At 43.3% G+C, this 19,818-nt stretch overlaps 1 long non-coding RNA gene across 1 annotated transcript; it reads left to right on the top strand.

Annotated features, from left to right (window-relative positions):
• Positions 1-979: 979 nt before the first annotated feature.
• On the top strand, positions 980-18,424 carry LOC306654005. Its single transcript, XR_013761859.1, has 3 exons — positions 980-1,159; positions 3,760-3,796; positions 17,488-18,424. It is a non-coding gene; the product is annotated as an uncharacterized lncRNA (long non-coding RNA).
• Positions 18,425-19,818: the final 1,394 nt, after the last annotated feature.

Genomic DNA, 19,818 nt, shown 5'->3' on the forward strand with positions numbered 1-19,818 from the left:
CTGTTTGGGCCAGGTGTCCGTCCACACTGGTGGAATCAGAGGGGATGAGGTCACATGGTATAAGCATGACTGCCAAAAAGCCCAGCTCTTGAATGAGGATGATGGGTTAAGAGAGTAATGGCCAATTAGGCTGGCTTCCTAAATCTTGAATAAACAAGGAGCTCAACTTCAAAATGGCCTACATCCAACTCGCCCCTAGTTTCCTACTTCCAACCATCTACCAACCTTCCACCAGAGTAGAACAAACCAACTTATCCATCTTTCAGCACCAGGCTCTGCTTTAGCAAAGACATATGAAACCATCTTATCTGCCTAAATCATTCCTATTTTCTTCACTATGTCTAGCACAGGAAGATATTCTAATAATTACACACTATAGTTTGTGACATTCAGGAATCATTGGAGGTCTGCTGTATGCTAGAAAGTTTCACTGACTTATCTTATTTGAGCCTCTCAACAGCCCTAAGATGGCCATTGTTAACTTTAGTTTATGGAAGAGGAAATTTATTCCAAGAGTTTTATTTCCCAGGTTTGGTCATTATTAGTGGCAGTGTGGGATTCAAACCCAGGTCTGTCTAAACTAAAAGTGCATTTGCTCTTTGGAATAGCTTCCAAAGTTCAACAGCAAGTAAGCATTTAAACCCAAGCAGAGCTCAAACTTTTACTACCATGACAGAGAAAGAAATTTTAGCTATGGGCTAAAGAAAGGCTTAAGGTCATAGCCAGAGACATTTAAGAAGAAAAAAAATATCACATAAGAGGAAAGAGGAAAAAAATGTTTAAAAAGAGGGCGGATGAGGCTGAGTGTGGTGGTGGAGGGTAAGACCTTCAGTAACTTAGTGAGAACCTGTCTCAAAATAAAAAAATTAAAAAAGGGTTGGGATGTAGTTCAGTGGTAGAGAGACCCTGGGTTCAATCCCCAGAACAAAAAGAAAGAAGAAAGAAAGAAAGAAAGAAAGAAAGAGAGAGAGAGAGAGAGAGAGAGAGAGAGAGAGAGAGAGAGAGAGAGAGAGAGAAAGAAAGAAAGAAAGAAAGAAAGAAAGAAAGAAAGAAAGAAAGAAAGAAAGAAAGAAAAGAAAAGAAAAGAAAAGAAAGAAAATAAAACCAGCATACCACCTGGCAGCTCTGTGGGTGGTGAGTCTTGAGACACCCTGACCAGGTGAGCAGCCTCCACCACCTCTCCAAGAGGCCAAGGTTATCTTCATATAGAGCTTTAAGCTGCAGCAGCTGCTCTACTTGGCTGGCTGGATGTGAATGTCTAGGGTATGTGAACCTCTGAGTGACATAGTCTTTCCCAGGGATACCTAGAATTCCAGTCTAAGGCACCCACCTGCCATTCTAGATTCTGAACTTGACTTTGAAATGATCTCTTTCCTAGGTTGACCTGATCATGAACACTCTTGTGATCCAGGCATCTCCCATCTAGCAGCCCTTTTCCCACTAGACAAAGATTTTGAAGTGGATAATGGGTTGCCTTTCTTTTTGTCAGAACACTTCTGAGACCCCAAACAAAGAGACAACTAAGAAATACTGGGTGCATATTGAGAAAGCCAGTGAGTCTCATGATGGGACAGCAAATCCTTTTGAGAATCAAGTGGTTTCCAAGCCTTCTTGTCCAATGGGGCCAGAGCAGTGAGCTAGGGTATGGAAAATCAAAGCAAGTGCCAGGGCACAGCACGGGAGACATATGCTTTATTGGCAAAAGCTTACAAAGGACCAGTGACTGCTCCAAGAAGAGTTCAGTGGTGACAAGCTGAACAGATAGCACTTCTGTCCCTCAAGGAGCTTCATCTCCTTTGCCTCACAGCATGTTGCACAGTGGTGGCCAGATGGAGGAGCGACACTTAGCCTTTCCCCAGTGCCCTTAGTTCTGAGCCATCCCCACTCAGGGAGGGGTTTTATGTGTCAGCTGTAGAAGCAGTGGCTTCATCAGCATTAGCTTGCTTAGTTGGCTGGTATGACTGACATCCCAAGGAGCAATAACCCTGGTACACATGCAAGACAGATTACACTATCTTGCCCTAGTTCCCACTGTGCCTAAAAGAAAGCTGGTGTCCTTCAAGATAATATGTATCTGGATGTTCCAGCCCAGGCTGGCTCTCATTGTTCCTTTAAGTTGGCTAGGTTTTGGGAACAGCAAGGGAACATTTGGGGACATGGTGTTTTATGTCTCCTGTTTCTTTAGGGGTCATGCACAAATCTTAAACTAAATGGAGGGAGGATATAGCCAAGTGGCCAGCTAATACAGCATAAAGTATAATTTTTTTTCATTCATAAAACGATTTTTCACATATAACTCAGAAGGAATTTTAAAGTTGAATGGCATTGCTTTAACAAAACTTCTCAGTACTTACATATGTCTTTTTGCAATGAATATTAGTTATCCACAGTTACATAAAAAAATTCTGTCTAACCCATGAAGAGATGAATTTTTATAAAAATTACTTTTGAAATGGAAAAATAAAAAATAAACTTATGTTGATTTAATCATGGACAGTTAAAATTTTTAATATGCATTTATATATAATTTTAATGCATAGATTTTGAAAGGGTGTTTTAAGACTTTTTAAATATTAAAACATATTATATCGGCGTAGAATTCTGGAGGACTGGGATATAGCTCAGTGGTAGAGTGCTTGCCTAGTATGTATGAAGCCCTGGGCTTGACACCCAGCAGTTAAAAGAGAGAGAGAGAGAGAGAGAGAGAGAGAGAGAGAGAGAGAGAGAGAGAGAGAAAGAGAGACAGAGAGAGAGGGAGAGAGAGAGAGTTTATTTTAAAATATCAATACTCAAAAATATTAGGGCTGAGTGCAGTGGCGCACACCTGTAATCCTGACAACTCGGGAGGCTGAGGCAGGAAAATTCAAAGTTCAAAGCCAGTTTCACCAACTTAGCGAGGCCCTAAGCAATTTATTGAGACCCTGTCTCAAAAATAAAAAATAAAAAGGACTGGGTATGTGACTCAGTGGTTAAGTGACCCCTGAATCCAATTCCTGGTACCAAAAAAAAAAGAGAGATTATATCCTTGGTAACTATGTATTTGTTGTTTTGTTGTTGTTGTTGTTTTTTGAGATGGGGTCTCACTATGTTACCCAGGCTATCCTTGAACTCCTGGATCAAGTGATCCTCCTGTCTCAATCTCCCAAGTAGCTGGGACTACAGATGCATGCCACTGTAACCAGCTATTTAAATTGATGACTGAAAGTTTTAGGTGTCAATCTAAAATGTAGGAAAAACTATGCAGTTTTCCAAAGTTCTTTTAAAGGGTATGTAAGCAGTAAAATTAAACCACTAACCTGAGCCATAGCACTCAACTCACTAACCCAGGGAAGGGGTTCGAAAAGGTGAGTATTATGAAAATTATCCCACCCCAGGGAGAGTCCAGAGCCCTGGCCCTGTACTAAATCCTGATGATGGTCCATCAGACCATGTTCAGTAAGCAGATGACTTTTATCACAGGGCTTTTACAGTGCCCTCTCCCTCCTTCCAAGGGGTCACAAACCCTATGCAAGGACCTTCTAAATTGACAATTCTCAAACCCAGAGAACCACCATCAAAGGGACTGGCTAACAGTGAGACTTCTGAGCCTTCCTTAGCCTTGGAACACATTCTCTGAGACTTTGAGAAAGACTATTGCAAAAATCCAAATTAGAGTGGCCCTCGGGTTTCTGTGAACTTTGCCTTTCTAATAAGGACACTTGAGCAATTTTCTGATGAACTTTAACGGACTGAGTAAACTTTCTTCTTTCTCTCTCCCAGTGCTGGCGTTTGAAATCACAGACTCACACATAACTTGGTAAGTACTCTTCCATCTGAGCTATATTCCCAGCCCTTAAGAATCCTTTCTGGGCTGCATGTGTTAGTGCACGCCTGTAGACCCAGGGGCTGGGGAAGCTGAGGTGGGAGGATCAGGAGTTCCCCCAAGCCAGCCTCGGCAAAAAGTGAGGCCCTAAGCAACTCAGTGAAACCCTGTCTAAATAAAATACAAAATAGGGTTGGGGATGTGGCTCAGTGGTCAAGTGACCCTGAGTTTAATCCCTGGTACAACCCCACCCCCCCAAAAAAGAACCCTTTCTGGGGAAGCTCACCCGACTAATTGTGGTCTTGGGAGGAGTCTGAGGACCTTTAACCAGTCCTAGGAGGTTTCTGACAATCTTTAACTAGACATTCTTTTTCTGCTGCTTTTTTTGTCCTAGCCTAACAATGATTATCTAAACTAGCATTGTCCAATAGACATAAAAATGCAAGCCACAAATGTGATCTACATCTATAATTTTAAACTTTCTAGTGGTCATATTTTATAAAAGGTAAAATGAACCGGTGAAATAAATTTTTAAAATATGTCTTCTTTAACTTAATATATTATCATTTCAACATGCAGTTAATACAAAAGTCATTAAGGTGATAGTTTACATTTTTACCAATGAAGTCTTCAAAATCCAGTGTATATTTTACTTTTTCCTTTAAAATGTCTCTGCCCAGAAAGAAGTATTTGTGTTAGTTTTTCTTCTTTCTTTTTGGAAAGCCTCTGGGCTTGCAGGATGTTTGAAACAAAACTTTGGCATGACTGGCACAGTGGTACATGTCTGTAATCCCAGCAACTCCAGAGGCTAAAGCAGGAAAATGGCAAGTTCAAGGCCAGCCTCAGCAATTTAGTGAGACCCTGTCTCAAGATGAGAAAATGAAAAATGGGGCTGGGGATATCGCTCGGGGTAGAGTACCCCTAAGTTCAGTCTCCAGTACTGCAAAGAAAAAAAAAAAAAACTTTGACATGTAAATTTGTAATTCATATGTCTGAAAAATTCCTTTAACTGCTAGTGGGAAAGTTCTAGAAATCTGCATTTTAACAAGTGCTCCAAGTGATTCTCGTGCATACTTCAGATTTTGTAACATTCTTCTAAATAGCCCATGTCACACTTACATCCAAGCTGGCAGCCAGTTCTTCCCCACCTGTCCATTGGTCAAATTCTTTCTCATCCAGAAGCCAGTGATAGACAGATATACCAGCTAAATACATTGCTTCTCCTGGGGTCTTGACCTCAACAAAGCCATCTCACACCCCTGACTCTAGGACCAACTACATGTTCCAAACATAAAGGCTTTATGCATGTTCCTTCCATGTAGAAAAGGCTCAGTCAAGTTGCTACAAAGTGCCAGCTCCAGAACCAGGTTCTACCATCTGCTAGCTGAGTGATGTGGACACACTGCTTGACTTCAGAGACTTCATCTTAAATATGGAAATAACAACGCTGGACTTCATGAAGTTGTAATAAGACTCTTTAGATAACATTAAGTCCCCTGGAGGTATTTAATCTTTTGTGGCACGCCCATGCATACATACGTAATTAAATACTATATTTTTTCTGTTTAAAAAGTCCACTGAAGGAGCTGGGGAGATAGCTCAGTTGGTAGTAGTGCTTGCCTTGTAAGCTCAAGGCCCTGGGTTCAATCCCCAGCACTGCAAAAAAAAAAAAAAAAAAAGAAGAAGAAAAAGTCCACTGAAGCATGCCCCTATGGTTTGAATGTGACTTGTCCTCTTGGAAACTCATTGAAATTTAACCCCCATTATAAGATATTAATAAATGAGACCAGATGGAAACTTGAAGAGATGATTAAGACTCCACCCTTATGAATATATTAATCTATTCATGCAATTAATAGATTAGGGGGTTATCTGAAGGATAGGTCTGTCGTAAGAGCCAATTTGGTTGTTATCTCCAACACTCCCTTTCTCTTGCCACTCCGTGTCCTGTGGCACTTCAAGACTCTGCCAGCAAACAAACAAAACATCAGATGTAGCCCTTCACCTTAGGCCAGAACCATGAATCAAATAGACCTCTTTTTTTTCTTTTTAATAATTATCTCAATCTTTGGCATTATGTTGTTAGCAACAGAAACTGGATTGAGACCCAAACTGAGAGTCAAAAAAGTTAGGGCTATGAACTTGGTGATGAGGAAGTAACCCATACTATGGCATCTCACTATGAGGAAGAAAGGAGGGATTTTTACATGCTGTGGGGCTTATGGAAGTGATTTGAGATGGAAATAGGGGAATGGAAGCAGCTCTGGTTTGAGGGCCATCAAGGAGCAAGGAGAGCTTAGCAGTGGGTTTCTCAGAAGTTTCTGGTCAGGAGGCAGAAGAAACAAGAGTGTCATTGGAAAGGAGATAATAGTTCAAAAGGAAAGAGATTGTGTGGTCTTGAACACAGCCTCTTAGAAGCATTGTGGTTCTGTTAGAAATGTCAGGTCTGGTTGTCAACAGGGTTAGGACATGAACTCAGGACCATCTTTTCCTTCCAGCTACAAAATTAAGCTCAGTGTGGACTATTGTGTCCCATAGTCCCTTATCTGAAGCTCTAAATTTCATCTGGAACTCAAAGTTGCTATGTATTCCGATGTTATGGCGAGATTGCAATAAACCACCAAGTTGATCTTAAAGCAGGAGATAGAACCATCTTTATTCACCCACTGGCAGGACAGAGGGGTAGACTGCAAGTCTGCACCCTTCGACTCCCTTCAAGGATTTCAGTACACCTTCTATACCATAAGTAAAACTCGTCAGTACATTAATCACAAGTGGCTGTTGCTATGATTCAAAACTACAAACAAACATCATGAGATCTAAAATCATAAGCAGAAGAGGAAGTGGGTCAAAATGACCCTAGTTGAATACAAGTTAAAGAATGGTTGCTAACACCTAGACAATCATTCTCTGACAGGGTACATGGTCCCAGAAAAATGGGAACCAAAAAGAGAACAATTTTACACTGTATAAGAATTGCCATTTTGCGTTGCCAAACATGCTACGCTAAGCAACTGTTGATCAGTACAGAGGTGGGCGTCCCATGGGAGAAGCATTTCTTACATGACATAGAGTGTCAGGAGAAAATGGAGTCTGTTTGGTCATTGCCCATATAGCCTGACCCATAACACTAGTGACCTGTATGGCTCAGAACTTTCTGGAAAGAATGGGACGTTCCATTCTCAATGAAAAAATTCAAGTAGCAAGATTTCTCATAGTCTGATTTTATAGAACAAGATTTTGCAGCACTGTGTGATGCAATTAGTTCATGGTCGTAACAAGGATTAAGAAATATATATAAAGCTCTTGGAGTCATAACAAGAGCTCAATAAATGGCAGCCACTCTTACTAGTGTTATTATTAGCATGTGTCCTATTTATCTGGGTTTCCCGTAAACCTATCCCTCCCTTTCTGCTTCCTGGTTTGTGGCTAAAGAGTGGGACAGTCTTCAGTTTCAATCTTAGCCGTTGCTGGATTGGTCACTAAGAAGCATCACAGAAGATCCTATTCTGGGACTCCAATCAAATGTCTCTCTTTTTTTAATCAGTGATCATGACCTTCCTTATTTAAGAATTCTTTTTTTTACTCTTCCACTTCTAGACTTTGTTGTTTTCCCTGTTCAGTCTGCTTGAAGCATCCATGAGGAAGGGAAACTTGTTTTATCAGGAGCCAAGCATTTGTTCAAATCCATTGCACCGGATTAGGGCCATTTTTTTCAAGGGCCTGTTTTGCATAAGCCTTCCACAGACAGACGTGTGCGCGCACACGCTCACGCATGCATGTGCACACACCTCAATGTGGAAGGACTGCCCAGGGTCTGTTGGGTATTTTGTTTCCCTGTGAAATGCCCACACCTGTGTCACCACCTCCACCCTCTTTCACACCTGAGGAAACAAAGGCATTATCAGTGTCCTCCCCAAACCTGTCAAGAGAAGACAGGTTCTTTGTCAGACAGGTTCTGCCAGCTCAGGGACCTTCCTTCTCTGACTTTAATGGCCCGGTTGCTTTTCATGCTTTCAAATGCAATGACACTGGAACTGATAAAGTAAACAATTATTAATTGTGAATGTTTAAATTGCTTTCATTTTTCCATATGCATCTCACTGGAAAAAAAAATTTGATAATGCAGATAAACAAGAAAAATAAAAAATGTCACCATAAGCGCACCCCACTAACGTCACTGCTAATGTTTTGGCATCTTTCCAGGCTTTCTTCCTGTGTTAATATTACATCAAAATCAAAATTAGGATCAGCTGGCTGACAGGATTGTAACTTTTTTTTCACTCAGCGCGAATATCCCAACGACACCTACCTTGGTCAAATATGTTTTCCATCATGACTTCAGTGACACATTGCATTTGTGAATCCAATCTGCAGCATTACTGAAGTCCTGGTAGCTTTTTGTCAGTGATATTTCAACACCAGAAATGAGTGGGCGAACGGTGGGTGGCAGAATGTTTTGAACAAGGTGGCAGCTGTGCACTTCCAACTACCACTGAGCTACCTCCCCTGCCCCCAGGACAGGCTCTTTTTGAAAATAAGCCACCATAATTGTACATTTCAAAGTAGCTAGTAGAATTTTGAATGTTCCCAACACAAAGAAGTGATAAATGTTTGAGGTGATAGATACGCCAATTATCCTGACATGCCATAATGCATTGTACACCTGCATTATACGTTGCCCATAAATAAATACATACAATTATTACGTGTCAATTAAAATTTTAAAAATTATTGTATTTCTCTCCCCCCTCCCCCTTCCCCTCCTCTCCAGTGCTAAAAATTGAACCCAGGGCCTCACACATACTAGGCAAGACTCTACCACTGAGCGACATCCCCAGTTCTTTGATTTTTTAAAATTTATTTATTTTTTTATCAGTGCATTATAATTATACAAAATGTTGGGATTCATTATGCCATGTGAATAATTTGATCAAGTTTATTTCCCGATACCATTCCTTTCTCTCTCCTTCATTTTTGTTTTTGGTACTGGGAATTGAACCCAGGGGCACTCAATCACTAAGCGCCTTCATTTTCAACAGAAGCCACCAGAACAAGTCACAGATATGAGGTGCACAGCACAAATTTGTTGGACACATTTCTCTTGTGTGCTTAATCTGTTGTTCCAATGTCTAAAGCTGCATTTTACTATGATTGGGATCCTGGTGCATTGAGCGCAGATACTTTATAAAAAGGTCCTTTTATCATAAAAGAGGAATAACTGTTTTATGAAAACATAAGTTCCCCATTTAAAAAAAAGAGTCATACAAAATTTATGGACTATAACTTCCCCATTTAAAAAAAGTTATACAAAATTTATAGAATAGTGGTGACTGTTGCTACACAGCAATTAGTACTGAAGGTTCATTGAAGTATTCTCTAATTTTATATCTCTGAAATTTCCTATAATAATTTTTTAAATTTTAATTTTTTAAAAATTCCATCTTTAGTGTTCTGAGAGCACACCCCAAGGTCACATAGATTAAAGAAGAGTCAAGTTGCCCACTTGTGATGCCCACTCGTAATCCCAGCTACCCGGGAGGCTGAGAAAGGAGGATTACAGTTCAAGGCCAACCTCAGTAATTTAGCAAGGCCCTAAGCAACTTAGCAAGACCCTGTCTCAGATAACAAATAAAAAGAGCTGGGATGTGGCTCAGTGGTTAAGTATCCCTGGGTTCAATCCCTGGTACCAAATAAATAAATAAAATAAGAGTCAAGTTCAACGGAGGCAGGGGCCAGCCAGGGACAGACTAATCCCCCAGGTTTGAAGCTGGTTTTCCTTACTCTAGAAAAACTACTGTGCCACCACCAGCAGGTCACAATTAACCTCAAGACCACTGACTACACCCTCTGGGTGTCAGCAGATCATCTAGTCCAGAGGTTTCTGCACTGTGGGTCCCAAGCCACTGGTCGTCCTTGAGATCAGTTTAATGGTCTCACCTTTATTTTTAATGAAATAGAAGGGAGGAACAGAGTAAAAGGAAGAAGAAAAGAGGAGAGGAGAGGAGAGGAGAGGAGAGGAGAGGAGAAGCAGGAGAGGAGAGGAGAAGCAGGAGAGGAGAGGAGAAGCAGGAGAGGAGAGGAGAGGAGAGGAGAGGAGAGGAGAGGAGAAGCAGGAGAGGAGAGGAGAAGCAGGAGAGGAGAGGAGAAGCAGGAGAGGAGAGGAGAAGCAGGAGAGGAAGGGCGGGGAGGCTCAGTCCCCCAGGCCTCCCCCAGGCTCTAGGCCGCCCAGACCTGTCTGTCCAGAAGGGAGAGATCACCTGATCCATCACTCCCCTCAAGCCTCACCAGTTCTCCTGCCTGACTTCAAATCCCAAGCTGAATGGAGAAGGGGTTCTCCTTTCATTGCCAGACCCAGGTGTCAGGATAACCTGGGATAACTGGTTACCTTTGCTGTGACAGCAGGGGAGGGCCCCAGAGAGAAGCCAAGAGTCACCTCCTCCACCACCCACCCCCACCCTGGCACCAACAACAAAGTCATTCTTGTGCCCCAGAATCCCACACGTGGCCTCAGCTCTGCTGTGCTAGTCAGAGGAAGGTCTCTGGTTCATGTTTCCAAAGGGGAGACCAGCTCCCCTTGTCTCTGGCTCTCTTCATGTAATGTAGTGCATTCATGATAGAACCAATGCCAAGTGAGCATTCCAATGAATGAGCGCAAGTCATTTGGCTTAGCCTGCACGTTGTCCTGTGGTTCCCAGTTGACAGAGGAAAAGGCCAGGCTGCCCAGCATATCTGACCTCCTGCCCAAGCAGGTTGGTTTTTAACACCATCCTCCTCTGCACAACAAAAATTACCTGCAGCAATCATTACAGAAATGAAACAAATGTAAAGATGGCCAGAAAAGAAACAACAAGAACTTATTCTTGCATTGAACTTTGTATGGATAACAGTTAAAATAAACAAAATATTACATTACTGAAAGACATGATGGATTAAATTCTTTTGGGGGGATTGAACTCAGGGGTGCTTAACCACTGAGCTACATCCCCCACCCTTTTAAAATTTTATTTAGAGACAGAGTCTTGCTGCATTGCTTAGGGCCTCACTGAGTTGCTGAGGCTGGCTTTGAACTTTGGATCCTCCTGCTTCAGGCTCCGGAGCTGCTGGGATCACAGGCGAGGGCCACCGTACTGGTCTAGATTAAATACTTTTAATTTCTTTAAAATTTTACAGAAGGGGAAGATATACACAAAGAAACATTTCCCTGAAAGAAAATACCACAAGGGTCAGAGTTAGATGGGCATACAGAGCAATGGAATTAAAGTAACCCACTTTCTGTGACCTTACCTTTCCCATCCCTGGGCCCTTGCAGCAGATTTGGAATCTCCTTTTAAACATAGGGATGTGACCGATACAAGGAATGAATCATTCCAGCCCCTTTAAACTTGCTCTTGATAAGACTACGTGAAGCTGAGTGTACTTGGGTGTGGCAGATGGTTAACTTCCCTATCAAGAACAACAGCTCTTCGTATATAAGTAATAAAAACGGTGGATTTGAAACTCACCTCTCTTTTATTAAAACTTCATGAGAACCTGCAGCAACTGTGTAGAGCTTAGACCACAGAGCTCTTTCAGGGAGGCATATTTGACTGGTCAGAATTGCCAGAGCGCTGTAACACTCCATGGCAGGGCTGGGTCTCTGTTGTTAAAGTCCCTACACGCAGTGCACTGTCTTATCGCCTGTGGAGACTCCCGAGTCAATCAAGGTTCTGGAACTCCAAGATGGGTAATTGCTTTGGCTTCGGAAGCCCTGCCGGGGGCTCAGGCCTGACAAGGGCCACCGGCGCTCACTGCCTCTGGCCCAGAACTCTGCTGTGGCCCACTTCACCTGGGGATTGCCACACCCTGCGCTCCGCCAGCAGCCTCTCCGCCCTCCTCTTCCGCTTCCCCGCGGCTTTCCCTTCTCACTGGACACTCTGCGGAAGCAGCCTGGCTCTCCCTCCGCATCGCCCACCTTTCCCCCACGCCCTTCCTCTCTGTTTCTTCTCCTTCTGCTCAGCTTCGAGAGGACTTTCCAGATTCTTTCCTCCTTACATCTGTCTGTGAAACCTGAATCGTGAATCCCAGGCCATGGGCATTGTTGAGAAGATTTAAAAAGGACTACAGTGTGTCTGGCTGCTACACACTGGCTGCTCATGGAGAAGCTGGTTACCTCCCAAGACACAGTTACTGAGTTCTTACTGAATACTAAGCACTTCTCAGCCCTTGGTACTCCCCTTCCCACCTTCCTTGACCCTCCAAATCCAAAGGGTAAAGTGGGGTCTTTTGGGATGCATGCCTAACCCATTTTGGAGGTTTTTCTAGGCAGCTACCAGGGAGAAGGTTGCCAGGACAGCTTTGGCAGGTGGCCATGGCTCTTTCCCCAGTGGACGGCTGAATAGGCTCCAACAAAGGAGTCCACCAGCATAGAAGAGGGACCAACAATTAAACAAACAGAATCAGGACCAGTTATATCATCTACTGGTCAAGAACATCCATAAACGTTTTTGAATCAATTACTGATTTTGAGCCAGTGCCTATTGATTTGTTTAGCATCTACTATATACAAGTCAGATATTTCCCTACACACAACCTGTCACCGCCCCTCTCATCTATCCTGTGCCCATAGGGCATGATGGGCAGATCCGGATTCTAATAGGCACAATGTGCCTCACACCTGTGCACTGAAATGGAGTCAGAAGCCACCTCTGTCTGATCTGCAGGGAGTGTCACCCCCTGTACAGACCCAGCACATGGCTCAACAGGGGCTGTAGGTCCAAATCTCCTGGACAGCTACATGCCCTCATCCATTTTTTTTTTTTTTTTAACTTGTAGATGCACACAATATCTTTATTTTATTTTTTAATTTTTTTATGTGGTGCTGAGGATCAAACCCAGTGCCTCCTATGTGCTAGGCAAGCACTCCACCACTGAGCCACAAACCCAGCCCCACCCTCATCCAACTTAAGCCTTGAAAAACTTCAAATATACTGAAGAGTCAAAAGAATAGTACAATAAACATCTGCGTTCCCTCCATTAACAATCACTAAAAATTTGGCACATTCACTTTAGTGTGTGTGTGTGTGTTTGGCTAAACAATTTAAAAGGAAAAAGGAAAATGTATAATCACACTTCACCCCTAAACACTTCAGCATATATTTCCCAAATATAAAGACAGTCTCCTACATAACCACAGCACCATTAGCAATGTAAAACATCAAGACAATTCCTTAGTATCGCCTCATACCATATTCATATTAAAATGTTCCCAATTATTGCTAAATTTTCGTAACTGTCCACAAAATGCCTTCTGCAATTGCTCCCCTCCCCCATCCAGGAACCGATCAAGTTTCAGACATTCCATTTGTTTATGCCTCTTTGGGGACCCCTGTTAGCTGCTCTCTTCCCTTGAGAAGAAGATCTAAGGGTTTCCAGCCCCCTCCCCCACATGCCACACTGTGTCTTCCATATTTGTTTTGACTGTTGTGTATTTCTAAAATATTAAACATATAGAAATGAATGCCAAAATCCTTTTCCAAAAGCTAATAAAAAGAATCTGGGGGTATTTTAAGGTTTTGTAGTATCAGGAGTTCTGGTCATTAAATGAAATTCTAGTATTAACCCATGGTGACCTTGGCAAGTCCTTGGTGATGACACTCAGCTAAACACTAGATGGGCAGAGAGATGGAACTCGAGCGCTCGCTGTTTCACCACTCTGGATTGTCTGCAGTAGAAGGCAGAGCAGAGGATTCACCCGGATCTCACATTCTGTTATGGAATTCTGGTCCTAGTTCACAGATTTTTGGACATGGACCCCTCATCTTCATCTGTCACTCTACACCCCCTCCATCCCCGTGGCTTTTATCTTCTCCCCTGCCATCCATGCTAGGCATTAAACCCAGGGGCGTGTTTACCACTGAACTACATCCCCAACCCTTAAATTACCAAGTCTCACCATGAAATTGCAACCCTCTTGCATCAGCCTTCCTAGTAGTAGCTAGGATTACAGGCGTGTGCCCTTGTGCCCAACCCTACCAATTTATTTATTTATTTATTCATTTATTATTTATTTATTTATTATTTATTGGTACTGGGGATTGAACCCAGGAGTGCTTTACCACCCAGCTACATCCTCATTCCTTTATTTTTTAAAAAAATTTTTAGATATTGATAGACTTTTATTTTATTCATTTATTTATATGTGGTGCTGAGAATTGGACCCAGTACCTCACACATGCTAGGCAAGTGCTCTACCACTGAACCACAACCCCAGCCCCCTCATTCCTTTTTATTTTTCATTTTGAAGCAGGGTCTCGCTAAGTTGCTGAGACTGGCCTCAAACCTGAGATCCACCTACTTTCCATCTTCCTACCTCAGCCTCCTGAGTCCCTGGGATTATAGGTGTGAGCCACCGCCAGCCATTCTGGCTATTTCTTAATGGGAATCTTTTCTTGCCCAGGTAGGGTGGACTATACTCCAGCTAGTGTGCTTAGTGCGCCACCTGGTGGAACACTAGCATTGTACTCAGCCCCATCTTCTCTGTGGGAGGTGGCTGGCATCTGAAGCCCTGAGGTCACAGGTGTTGTAAAGCTCTTCAAAGGTTCTCCTACTTGCGCATATATATATATATATATATATATATATATATATATATATATATATGTATATATATATATGTGTGTGTGTGTGTGTGTTATTTTAATTTATATATATAAATATCTAGATATAGATATATCTATAATATATAGAGTTCATTGCTATTAAATCATCTCTTAGATTCTTGCTGAAGCCTGTTTGACTATGAGACAACTCATGTATGTGCAAGTTCTAAAATACACAGCTGTATTTTAATCTATTTTAATCATATATATATATGATTATCCTGTATTATATATATTTGCTTTATATATACACCTGAGGATTGAACCCAGGGCTTCACATATGCTGGCCAAGTACTATACCATTGAGTCACATTCTCATCCCTTTTTATTTTATTTTGAGACGGGGTCTTGCTAAATTATCAAGACTAACCTTGAACTTGGAATCCTCCTGCCTTAGCCTCCCGAGTAGCTGGGATCACAAGCATGGGCCACTGCTCCCAGTACCTCAAATGTTCAGAAACAAGTGCTGTCCTTTATTGCCAGATCCATTTTCCATTTTCCTCTACCTATTTCTAACCTTCACCAGTGTTTTTACTTTAATTTGAAAGAGGGCCATGTGCCCAAGCAATAAACCACCTAAAGGAAACAAATAGAAACAGAGCTTTTCATAGAGCAAGCATCCTGGTACGTGATTATGATAGGGCAGGAGAATATCTTGATATGGGGCAGGAAACAACTCATCAAACTTCCAGGGGAAATAGATAAATCAACAATTGTGCCGAGAAACACTGCCACACTCCTCTACCGTCAAGCAGAAACTTGAACCAGTAAGCTCTATATCCTACAAACCGTTTCTGAAAACTAAAAATAAGGAGCTACCTATTTCATTTTATGAAGTTAGTATTACTCTGATAGTGGACAAGGACAAGAAAAGAAAATTACAGGCCATTTTTGCTCAGGAACATAGATTAAAATACAGCTATGTATTTTAGAACATGCGCACACCTGAGTTGTCTTATATAGTCAGACAGGCTTCAGCAAGAATCTGAGAGAGGATTTGATAGCAATGAACTCTATCAATATGCAAAATAACATATTAAAGAAAAACATGTTATTTTAATTTATTATTATTATTTTTATTTGTTTGTTTATTTTTTGGTACTGGGGATCGAACCCTGGGCACTTACAACTGAGCTACATCACCAACCCTTTTTATTTTTTCAGACTGGGTCTCACTAAGTTGCTGGGCCTTGCTAAATTGCTAAGCTGGCCAAAACTTGTAATTCTGCTGTCTCAGTCTCCCAAGCTGCTGGGATTACAGGTATGCCCACCATGCCCAGCTAACATGTTGTCTTAATAGATACAGACAGGTCATTTGATAAAATTTAAAACTGATTCATTACTAACCACAGTTAGCAAACTATGTATTTAAAAAAAAAAAAATCTCTTTCACGGTGTTGATGATCATGACCAAAGACAGAACATAGCTACAGGCACACAGATGGTGTTCCTAGGTACTTGTTGCCATCAGAAGATTGCACAGCTCATAAGAGGATACTACAATCGTCTGGCTTTAGAAGTAGGGCTGGTGTTACGAGTCTGGGGTTGTTTGAAGGCTATATGGTCTTATTTCGGAATAGTGGTGTCAGCAAGTGGGACTAGTTCTATAATTGGATGTTTTAATAATTGCTTCTCTTTCTACACTATCCAACATTTCTCATAAGTTTGTAGGTTTGCTGAGTTGTCCTGCAGTTTTGACTGAGCCTGGATGGGTCCCCACCTCCTCCCAGCATCAGCAGGCAGCTGGGGGCTGGGGCCTGGCTCATCTGAGTTGGCTTTTGCTGGGCAATTGGGCTCTCTTTTTTGTGTCTCATTCCCAAGCACACTAGCTGGGTGCATTCTCATGACATGGCAGGGGTTAATGTTTCCTTGTTTATTTATTTATTTACTTATTAGGTAGTGGGGATTTAACCCAGGAGTGCTTAACCACTGAGCCACATCCACAGCCCTTTTTATTTTTTATTTTGATACAGCGTCTCACTAAGTTGCTTAGGTCTTAAATTGGTGAGGCTGGATTTGAACTTGAGATCCTCCTGCCTCAGCCTCCTGAGTCTCTGGGATTGCAGGTGTGTGCCACCATGCCCAGCTTCCTAGTTAATTTTAAAGGGTTACAGAGGCTGGGGATGTGACTCAGTGGTGGAGTGTTTGCCTGGCACATGCGAGGGCCTGAGTTCAATCTCCAGTACCATACACACAAATAAAAGGATATTACAAAGGGTACACATGAATCAAGGCATGGGGCAAGGCATTTGGGAAGGAGTGCGGAGCTTACATGCTCTCTGTGGGAGTGCCGCTCTCTAAGAATCTCCACGTGTTTAGATACGGGGATGCTCTGGGTACCTAAATAATTTTCACCTGGGAGGTGGGGCCCTGATTCATAGATCTCTGTCTGCAGCATCATCTCCACCCCTAGTAATTTAACATCAAAACCTTTAGGGTGCCCGTGTACCTTAATGACATCTTAAGCCATGCAATGGTCCTGAAGTTCCTCCACCACAGAGTCACAAGCTCCAGATCCACACTCCTTAGCCCTCACTCTTCTTTTCAACCCCACCTAACTCCCTCATGCTCTCCAACATCAAGGGCCCTCTCACACTTCTAGGCCTCTCTGCCCACACGATTATCCCCACCGGGTTTCTGGAGCCTTTTCTTCTCTCCTGCCCTTTCTCCATTCTTTCTTCCTAGGTCAATGACATACTGAGAGTCTCTGAGGTCCTTCCAGGCTCTGAAGAGCCAAGAGTAGAAGAAGTCATTGATCAGCAGTAATGCTATTAAAGAACCAAATATGTGCACAGAGCAGTCCCAAGTACCCAACCCCCAGCCCTGGCCTGGCACTTTGCAGATGCTTAGGGAACATCTATTGAACCAACAGAGTCTGTGGTGGGTTGAACTGTGTCCCACCAAAAATACATTCAAGTACTACCTCATCACCAGCCCCTGTGAAGGTGGCCTTTCTGGAAATAGGATCTTTGCAGATGTAATCAAGTTGTGATGAGGTCATGCTGGATTGGGTGGGCTCTAATCGGGTGATTGATGTCCTTATAGGAAGAGGAAAATTTGGGCTAAGAGATACAGGGAAGAAGTCCATGTGAAGACAGACACAAGGAGATCTGAGTGACACACTACAAAGATAAGGATCGCCAGCAGCCACTGGAAGCTAGGAAGAGGCAAGGAAAGGTTTTCCCTGGAGACTTCAGAAGCAGTGTGGCGCTGTGGACACCTTGTTTTGGACTTTTTGCTGCTAGAGCTGTGAGACGACACATTTCTGTTGCATTAGACCACCCAGTTAGTGGTCATTTGTTACAGACGTCCTAGGAAACCAATAGAGTCTCAATATCAGTCTATTTCTCCTAGATCCCAAGGTCACATCCCCCCACCCGCAAGCCCCAGCTTCTCAAAACTCTGAGGCTGGGTCTCAACTTCCTTGCTGCCATCTATCCCACCAGGCCTAACCCTCCCCTCTTCCACCAGCAGAAGGTCACCTCTTCCACCGACACTAGATGGCGCCAGCGGGCTGAGCCAACCGGGCTCCTGCGCGCAGGAGCGGCTAAAAGGGCTCCTGGTGAGGCAGCCGGGTCCCAAATCCAAGTTGAAGATCGGACATTCGACTTCCTTAAATTCTCCCCAGCGAAAATGGCTTTTGTACTGTCAGAGAGAGGAAACCGTGTCCTCACCACTCCCCTCTCTGGATCCGCCTTGGCAGCCTCAGCGTTTGAGCTGCTGCCGAGGGCGTTTTCCCACGGGACCTCTGCGGCAGGACCCTGCTGGCCGTCAGGCTGCCGAGGAGCAGACCAGGGCGGAAGGAAGGCGCTCGGCTCTGAAACCTCTGGGGGCTCAAGAGTTCGCCGTGAGGCTTTGGGGTGATTCCAAGCAGGGCTTCCTGAGTGGAGGACCATTGGCTCGCAGGGGATGGCAGTGAGGAGGAACAGGAGGAGCATCTACTCCATTTCCTGGCCTTGGTATTTTCCACTCCTAACTTGACAGCTCCCTTTGGAAGTGTCACGGTCATCTCCAACTGCTCATGTCCAGGTCTGAACTCTCAATTCCTCCCATCAGCCCTTTCCCCAGTATCAAAGAACCCACCCCAGAGCCGGGGAGCTTTTTCGTTTGTTTGTTTGTTTTTTGGTACTGGCCAATGAACCCGAGATTCTTTACCCCTGAGCTACATCCCCAGCCCTTTTTTTTTTTTTTTTTTTAATTTCAAAACAGAGTCTCACTAAACTAAGTTGATGAGGCTGACCTTGAACTTGTAATCCTTCTGCCTCATTCGCTGGGATTACAGGCATGCACCACTCTGCAGGTTGCAAGTCATGTTTGACACTTTATTCTTTCTTTCCCCTACATTGGATTCATCCCCAAGTTCTGGAGCTCTACCTCAAAAGAATATCTGACCTTAGTCACTTCTCCCCATCTTCCTGCCGCCCCACCATCCCCGGGTCCAGGCCATTACCATTGCTCACCAGGGCAAAGACTTTTGGGCCTCTTCCAAGTGTGGTCTGCAGAATAGCAGCACTGGCAGCACCTGGGAGCTTGTTAGAAATGCAGTCTCCACCCCACCCCAGACTCCTGATTTAGGACCTGCATTTTAGGAAATTCCTTGAGTAATTTGTGTGACATGAGTGTCCTCAGGGTTTGGTGCTGATTCTCTGCACCCACTCTTGTCCTCCTCCATCCATGTTCAACATAGTAAAAAGAATCTTTGGGAGACACACTGATGATCTCCCTTCCCTGCAGAGAGCCTTCTGTGGCTCCCCAAGGCTCTTAGGTGATGCCCAGCTCTCTATGGTGACCTACCAGGTGCCTCTTGCCTCTCCAGCGCCAGCTCACTCCACTCTTCTCCTATTGGCTCCATGCCCTTCCTATTTCGGGGTGTCTGAATCCTGTGCCTTTTTTCGGAGCCCTCCTTGCCTACCTAACACCTATGCATTTGTTCCCTCTTTGGGTCATCAAACCGTTTTTTTTTTTTTTTTAATTTGTTCTTTTTTGTTATACCTGACAGTAGAATGTATTTTGGCAAATTATACATACATAGAATATGACTTATTCTATTTAGGATCCCACTTTGTGGTTGTACATCATGCAGAGTTACCCTGGTCGTGTATTCAGACACAAGGCTAGGAAAGTTACGTCCTATGCATTTAAAAAAAAAAAATTGGCAGGGGGTACTGGGGATTGGACTCAGGGGCACTCAGCCTCTGAGCTATACCCCCAGCCCTATTTTGTATTTTATTTAGAGGCAGGGTCTCACTGAATTTCTTAGTGCCTTGCTTTTGCTGATGCCGGCTTTGAACTTGAGATCTTCCTGCCTCAACCTCCGGAGCCGCTGGGATTACAGGCCTGCACCACCTCACCTGGCTTGTCCTATGTATTTTTAAT

This window comes from Sciurus vulgaris (genome assembly GCF_902686455.1).
Source record: "Sciurus vulgaris genome assembly, chromosome: 2".
Taxonomy (NCBI): Eukaryota; Metazoa; Chordata; class Mammalia; order Rodentia; family Sciuridae; genus Sciurus; species Sciurus vulgaris.